Consider the following 8,354-nt stretch of genomic DNA (forward strand, 5'->3'; position numbering starts at 1 on the left):
TTTATGATTCAACCTCACTGAATTCCTTCCATTCCTTAAATATCAATAAACCATGCTCTCTCTCACTGTGAGACTTTTGCACTTTCTTTTTTCTCTGCCTGAAACCTACATCCCCATTTTGCCTGGCTAGTGAGCAATCAATGTGAGAGCTCAGCTCAGATGTCACTTCCTCTGGGAAGCAGTGTCTGGTCATTCTCCCCTTCCCATACATCATTCTCTTTGCTCTCACAGTCTGTGTATTTACCCCTCCATAGCACTTGACACATTATATTTTTCTGTGTGTTCTCTTCTTGATAGACTAATGCAGCAAACAATAATAGTGTTTTTGCTTGTTTGTTTTTAAGGCAGGGTCTCACTCTGTTGCCCAGGCTGGAGTTCAGTGGTGCCATCGTGGCTCACCACAGCCTCAACCTCCCTGGGCTCAGGTGATCCTCCCATCTCAGCCTCCCGAGTAGCTGGGACCACAGACCTGCACCACCACACCCAGCTATTTATTTATTTTTTTGTATTTTTACTAAAGACAGCATTTCACCATTTTTCTCAGGCTGGTCTTCAAACTGCTGAGCAACCATAATAGTTTAATCATCAACCCTAGAGTCAGACTGCCTGGCTCTACAATTGACTAGCTGTATTAATTTAGGTCATTTAATCCATGACTCAATTTTTCATATCTGAAGTAACAACAATATTAATGCAACTACTGCATAGGGCTGTTGCGAGGACTAAATGTTAAAGACTTAGGACAGAGCCTGGTATACTGCTAGCTCACAGGAAGCTTTTGCTGTTTTGTAAGCTTCCTGAACTCAGAACCACCATCTTATTCACTCTTTTCCTTAGTTTCTGATACACAACGCCTGCCATAGAGTGAGTGTTCAGTATCCTTTGGTGACTTGAAGAGATTTATGATCCAGTAAAGAACATCCTTCTGTGGGACCATAATTGGATATAAAAAAGCAATGTCTTTATAGTGAGATAAGCTACCCAGAGAGGCTCAACTTCAAAGGCAAGAGGGATCCTCCAACTCACCCCCACCCCAAATATCTGGAAACCAAAGTACTGGTCCTGGTGCTCCCTGGAGGGGCCTGTTGACTCAAGCCTTCTGGGACATATACCTCATTACATCACAGATGCAAGAAGCCTATTCCCCAAAAGACTGTGGATTCTCAGTAACAGCAGACCCTCTCCATCCCTACCTCCCTAATACACATAAACGCATGTGCACACACATACACACCACTCCCTCCATCCCACCCCAAGCTTCCTGGATCAGGAAATTCTCCTGTGGTCTTTAGACGCATTATGCTGACCCTAGGAATCAGCCTTTATAATTCCAAGAGCTTGTTCAGGCCCAGGATGACTCGAAGGAAAATAAGAGTTGCCTTTGACTGAAGGAATGCAGTGCCATGTTTTCCCTCTTTGGTTATTGGGGTTCCTAGCTGAGTCATTACACCCTTTTTGGTGCACAGATTGCCAGCTTTCCTCAGCCTTTCTGCCCAGCAGGGTCCGGAAGCACCAGCCCATCCAGGAACAGCACAGAGCTGGCTGATGACTTCATCAAATTCACACTCCTGCAGGCATCTGCCTACAGCCCCCACAGAGTGAAAAGAGAACATAAATTATGTGAAAGGCACAGTCACTTTGCAGAAATTACCCTGAGCCAGCATGGAATTTGTGCATGGATAGAAACTGTGAGATTTGGTATGAATTTTTAAAGGCCCAGTCTTATCACATACTGGACCTGTGTGGGCTGCATTCGAAAGAGCTGTGCAGGAGCCTCACTGGTGATTGTCCACATCCTCCTAGTTTCCATCTGTTATTGAATAAGGTTTTACATTGTTTGCCAATGTATGCTTTTATTTTCCCTATCACTAAAGAGCAGAAAACACCAAATAAACATAAAAAAACTAGACAGTACATGCCTGAATTATTATTATTATTATTTTGCCATTGAGAAAAGCGAGCCAGAAGAGGTTACACAAAATGTGAAAGGCTATATAGCACAATAGGCACAGAGAACAAACTCTTGAGTTCCAGATTTCTAGGGACATTACAGCATATAATCCATACAACAATCTACCAGTTGGATGCTATTAACCCACTAGCAAGGAAGCACTTTTTTTTTTTTTGCCAATTAAACATTTGTTTTTTACCTGAAAACTCCACAGCTAATAAAAGAGGTGGGCGAATATTAGAATTTTTGCTTTTTTTTGGTTTGTCTGTCTTATTATTATACCTTAAGTTCTGGGGTACATGTGCACAATGTGCAGGTTTGTTACATAGGTATACATGTGCCATGTTGGTTTGCTGCACCCATCAACTCATCATTTACATTAGGTATTTCTTCTAACGCTATCCCTCCCTCTGCCCCCTACCCCAGGACAGGCCCCGGGGTATGATGTTCCCTGCCCTGTGTCCAGGTGTTCTCATTGTTCAATTCCCACCTATGAATGAGAACATGTGGTGTTTGGTTTTCTGTTCTTGTGATAGTTTGCTCAGAATTATGGTTTCCAGCTGCATCCGTGCCCCTGCAAAGGACATGAACTCATCATTGTTCATGCAATACTGCATAATATTCCATGGTGTATATGTGCCACATTTCCTTAATCCAGTCTATCACTGATGGACATTTGGGTTGGTTCCAAGTCTTTGCTATTGTGAATAGTGCTGCAATAAACATACGTGTGCATGTGTCTTTATAGTAGAATGATTTATAATGCTTTGGGTATATACCCAGTAATGGGATTGCTGGGTCAAATGGTATTTCTAGTTCTAGATCCTTGAGGAATTGCCACACTGTCTTCCACAGTGGTTGAACTAGTTTACACTCCCACCAACAGTGTAAAAGTGTTCCTGTTTCTCCATATCCTCTCCAGCATCCGTTGTTTCCTGACTTTTTAGCGATCGCCATTCTAACTGGTGTGAGATGGCATGTCATTGTGGTTTTGATTTGCATTTCTCTGATGACCAGTGATGATGAGCATTTTTTCATGTGTCTGTTGGCTGCATAAAAGTCTTCTTTTGAGAAGTGTCTGTTCATATCCTTTGCCCACTTTTTGATGGGGTTGTTTTTTTTTTCTTGGAAATTTGTTTAAGTTCTTTGTAGATTCCAGATATTAGCCCTTTGTCAGACGGGTAGATTGCAAAAATTTTCTCCCATTCTGTAGGTTGCCTGTTCACTCTGATGGTCGTTTCTTTTGCTGTGCAGAAGCTCCTTAATTTAATTAGATCCCATTTGTCAATTTTGGCTTTTGTTGCCACTGCTTTTGGTGTTTCAGACATGAAGTCTTTGCCTGAATGGTATTGCCTAGGTTTTCTTCTAGGGTTTTTATGGCTTTAGGTCTAACATTTAAGTCTTTATTCCATCTTGAATTAATTTTTGTATAAGGTGTAAGGAAGGGATCCAGTTTCAGCTTTCTACATATGGCTAGCCAGTTTTCCCAGCACCATTTATTAAATAGGGAATCCTTTCCCCATTTCTTGTTTTTGTCAGGTTTGTCAAAGATTAGATGGTTGTAGATGTGTGGTGTTATTTCTGAGGCCTCTGTTCTGTTCCATTGGTCTATATATCTGTTTTTAGTACCAGTTCCATGCTGTTTTGGTTACTGTAGCCTTGTAGTATTGTTTGAAGTCAGGTAGCGTGATGCCTCCAGCTTTGTTCTTTTTGTTTAGGGTTGTCTTGGCAATGCAGGCTCTTTTTTGGTTCCATATGAACTTGAAAGTAGTTTTTTCCAATTCTGTGAAGAAAGTCATTGGTAGCTTGATGGGGATGGCATTGAATCTATAAATTGCCTTGGGCAGTATGGCCATTTTCATGATGTTGATTCTTCCTATCCATGAGCATGGAATGTTCTTCCATTTGTTTGTGTCCTCTTTTATTTTGTTGAGCAATGGTTTGTAGTTCTCCTTGAAGAGATCCTTCACATCTCTTGTAAGTTGGATTCATAGGTATTTTATCCTCTTCATCTTGTGAATGGGAATTCACTCACGATTTGGCTCTCTGTTTGTCTGGTATTGGTGTATAGGAATGCTTGTGATTTTTGCACATTGATTTTGTGTCCTGAGACTTTGCTGAAGTTGTTTATCAGCTTAAGGAGATTTTGAGCTGAGATGATGGGGTTTTCTAAATATACAACCATGTCATCTGCAAACAGGTACAACTTGACTTCCTCTTTTCCTAATTGAATAGCCTTTATTTATTTCTCTTGCCTGATTGCCCTGGCCAAACTTCCAACACTATGTTGAATAGGAGTGGTGAGAGAAGGCATCCCTGTCTTGTGCCAGTTTTCAAAGGGAATGCCTCCAGTTTTTGCCCATTCAGTGTGTTATTGGCTGTTGGTTTGTCATAAATAGCTCTTATTATTTTGAGATACGTTCCATCAATACCTAGTTTATTGACAGTTTTTAGCATGAAGTGCTGTTGAATTTTGTCAAAGGCCTTTTCTGCATCTATTGAGATAATCATGTGGTTTTTGTCATTGGTTCTGTTTATGTGATGGATTATGTTTATTGATTTGCATATGTTGAAACAGCCTTGCATCCCAGGGATGAAGCCGACTTGATCGTGGTGGATAAGCTTTTTGATGTGCTACTGGATTCGGTTTGCCAGTATTTTATTAAGGATTTTTGCATTGATGTTCATCAGGGATATTGGTCTAAAATTCTCTTTTTTTGTTGTGTCTCTTCCAGGCTTTGGTATCAGGATGCTGCTGGCCTCATAAAATGAGTTAGGGAGGATTCCCTCTTTTTCTATTGATTGGAATAGTTTCAGAAGGAATGGTACCTGCTCCTCTTTATACCTCTGGTAGAATTCGGCTGTGAATCCGTCTGGTCCTGGACTTTTTTTGGTTGGTAGGCCATTAATTATTGTCTCAATTTTAGAGACTGTTATTGGTCTATTCAGAGATTCAACTTCTTCCTTGTTTAGTCTTGGGAGGGTGTATGTGTCCAGGAATTTATCCATTTTTCCTAGATTTTCTAGTTTATTTGCATAGAGTTGTTTACCATATTCTCTGATGGTAGTTTATATTTCTGTGGGAAGCACTCTCTTGAAAGGAATAAGACTGGATTCTGAGAGTAAACATTAGATGAAAAAATATAGTTCAAATCCTGCACACCTGGGTGACTTCGAAAATTTTAACTATAAATAACGGCATTCAAAATACATAGCAGTATTGGCAAAGGGAGTCCCAAATGCCATGCCCAGACTAATTGTCTTTCTCTCATCTTTCTAGGACAGCAGTTGGTTGACATTTAAAGGGCTACTGTCCCAGAAGCCTGCTTTCCTGGGCCCATGGCACTGCCAGAAATCACAAGACCATGCTGAAAAAGCACAAAGAAGTTTCCTTTGGTTCCAGGAACCTCTTGGCTTGAATAGGAAATAGCCTCTTAGTGACACTACACTGCAATTTCAAATAATAGGTTTTTTATCACCTCTTTGAGAAATATCACCTTGGGTTCATCCCAGAAAAAAAATACAAAGTAGAATTTTTTCAAACTTAATCCCCTTGGGTTCATCTCAGAAAAAAATAGAAAGTAGAATTCTTTCAAACTTAATCCCCTCTTTGTATTTGTCTCCTCTGCATCTCTCAAAAGTAGATGGCTAGGAGAGGGAAACAGTGCTGTAGAAAATGGGACAAGACCACACCCTAATAAAACAAGAAAACATGGTTTGCCAGAGGTCTCCTTTCCCAGGCTCAAGCCTCAAGTTTCTAATTGTCCCTACATTACTCCCACAAATGCCTTTCTGGGAGAGTCTTGTATGCTAGACCTCTGCCATCTTCCCATCCTTTCTGCCTTCCTCCTAACCTTCACTCTTGAGAAAGACTCATCCTGGCTTCTGTGTCCATAGAACCTTGAAGCAGCTTTCTGGTGAGGAGGTGAGCTACTTCCTGCAAAACTACTAGTAGCTGCTATTGATTAATGTATTCTTCCAACCAGGTAATGTATTCCTGTTCAAACAGAAGTCTTCTTGAGACATATCTGAAAGTGACATGGTAACCAGAAGGAAGATTTTTGGAGGGTTCTTGAACTAGCTCTACATAGGAAACTGCCAACAATAACTTCCTGTGGCATTTGTTAAATTGTGATTCTGCCCCTCACTGCTTGACTTAGTCCTCTTGACAAGGGCCAGGAGGAGAAAACAGGTCTCAAAGAACAGTGTACATCAAAGCCTGGCTTGCCAGCAATGCCTGACCCTGCCAGAGAAGGCAGGGAAGCCCCCACAGAGCCTCTTAGAAACCTTAACTCTCTCAGCCTCTTGTCCCAGAGCATCACTGGCAGGTATAGACCAAGCATATTCACATCCACATGTACGTCTTTTTTGCTTTTATTCATTTTAGTTTATAACAACTATTTATTTAGGACGTGGTTCTGTGAGCTGTTAAGTTGTTCTATTGTCAGATCATAGCTGTATACATTTGTGGGGTGTCAAAACGATGTTTTAACGTATATATACAATCAGTGTGATTAAATCAAGCTAATTAACACATCCATCACCTTGCTTACCTATCTTTTTTATGGTGAGACATTTGAAATTTACTCTCTTAGTTGTTTTGAAATATACAATGCAGTATTATTGACTATAGTCACCCTGGTGTGCAATATATCTCAAAATCTATCCCTACTGTCTCTCTGAAACTTTGTACCCTTTGATTAACAACTCCCATTCTCCTCTCAATCTGAAACATTGTACCCTTTCATCAGCAGCTCCTCATTCCCTCCCTCCCAGCCCACTCTTAGCCTCTTTCTACTCTCTATTTCTATGAGTTCAACTTTGTTAGATTTTTACATGTAAGTGAGGTCATGCAGCATTTGTCTTTCTGTGCCTGGTTTATTTTACTTAGCATAATGTCCTTCAGATTCATCCGTGTTGTTGCAAGTGACAGGATTTCTCCCTTTTTAAGGCTGAATAATTTTCTATTGTGTATATGTTTCACATTTCCTTTATACACTCATCCATTGATGGATACCTAAGTTGTTTCATGTTTTAGCTATTGTGAATAATGCTGCAATAAACATGCAGAGTACAGATATTCTGTTGACATATTGATTTCAGTTTCTTTATATATTCAGAAGTGGGATTACTAGGTCATACGGTAGTTCTATTTTTAATTTTTTGAGGAACCTCCATGTTAGTTTCCATAATTGATGTATAAATCACATTCTCACCAACAGGGTATGAGTTTTCTTTTTCTGCATCCACTCCAACATTTGTTATCTTTCTTCTTCTTGGTAAAAGCCACATTAACAGATGTGAGGTGATATCTCATTGTGATTTTAACTTGAATTTCCCTAATGATTAGTGATGCTGGGCATTCTTTAATGTACCTGTTGGCCATTTGTGTGTCTTCCTTTGAGAAATGTCTGCTCAAGTCCTTTGCCCATTATGTTAGATCATTCTTTTGTTGTGAGAAATTAATATCTGAGATTTGGTAAGTTATAAAGAAAATAGGTTTAATTGGCTCACAGTTTGAAGGCTATACAGAAAGCATAGCCCCAGCATCTCCTCAGCTTCTGGAGTGGCCTCAGGGAGCTTTTACTCATGGCAGAAGGCTACTCGGGAGCAGGCACAAAGCATGGTGAAAGCAGGAGCAAGAGAGAGAGGGGAGGGGTCACACTTTACATCAACCGGATCTTGTGAGAACTCACGGTTGTGATGACAGCACTAAGCACGAGTGATCTGCCCCCATGACCCAAACATCTCCCACCAGGCCTCACATCCAACACTGGGGATTAGATTTCAACATGAGATTTGGGTGGGGACAAATATCCAAACTATAACACCCATTTTTAAATCAGGTTTTTGTTTCTTTGCTATTGAGTTGTTAGAGTTGCTTCTATGTTTTGGATATTAACTCCTTGTCAGATGTATGGTTTGCAAATATTTTCTCCCGTTCTATGAGTTGTCTCTTCACTTTGTTAGTAGTGTCCTTTGTTGTGCAGAGGCTTTTTAGTTTAATATAACCCCATTTGTCTATTTTTGCTTTTGTTTCCTGTGCTTTCAGGGTTACATCCAAAAATATCATTGCTTAGACCACTGTTAGGGAGATTTTCCACTGTTTTCTTCTAGCATTTTTACAGTTTTGGGTCTTATTTTTAAGTCTTTAATCCATTTTGAGTTGATTTTTTAATTGTGTAAGATAAGGATTCAATTAAGCCCTGAATTCTCTAATTCTGAAAGGGTGGTGTGAAGTAACTTTATTCCTACTAGGAAGGTTGTAAGACAAACTTATTTAAAATAACTGTGGATCCAATAAATTCTTAAAAATATAAATACAAGAACAAATGTAAATTTCGACATTAAAAACAAAAGGTGGGAGAAAGGCAGTGAAAGTGTAGAGTTTTGTATGCAATTA

The 8,354-nt window shown here is 39.9% G+C and overlaps 1 long non-coding RNA gene across 1 annotated transcript in view; it reads left to right on the plus strand.

Annotated features, from left to right (window-relative positions):
• Positions 1-8,354, plus strand: part of LOC134758462 (uncharacterized) — a 34,815-nt gene that overhangs the window by 20,429 nt on the left and 6,032 nt on the right. Inside the window, exons 2-3 of the long non-coding RNA XR_010133676.1 lie at positions 4,687-4,848; positions 5,232-6,308. This is a non-coding gene — a long non-coding RNA (uncharacterized lncRNA). The remainder of the gene's footprint in view (positions 1-4,686; positions 4,849-5,231; positions 6,309-8,354) is intronic.

The sequence above is a fragment of the Gorilla gorilla genome, chromosome 4 (genome assembly GCF_029281585.2).
Source record: "Gorilla gorilla gorilla isolate KB3781 chromosome 4, NHGRI_mGorGor1-v2.1_pri, whole genome shotgun sequence".
In the NCBI taxonomy this organism is placed as follows: Eukaryota; Metazoa; Chordata; class Mammalia; order Primates; family Hominidae; genus Gorilla; species Gorilla gorilla.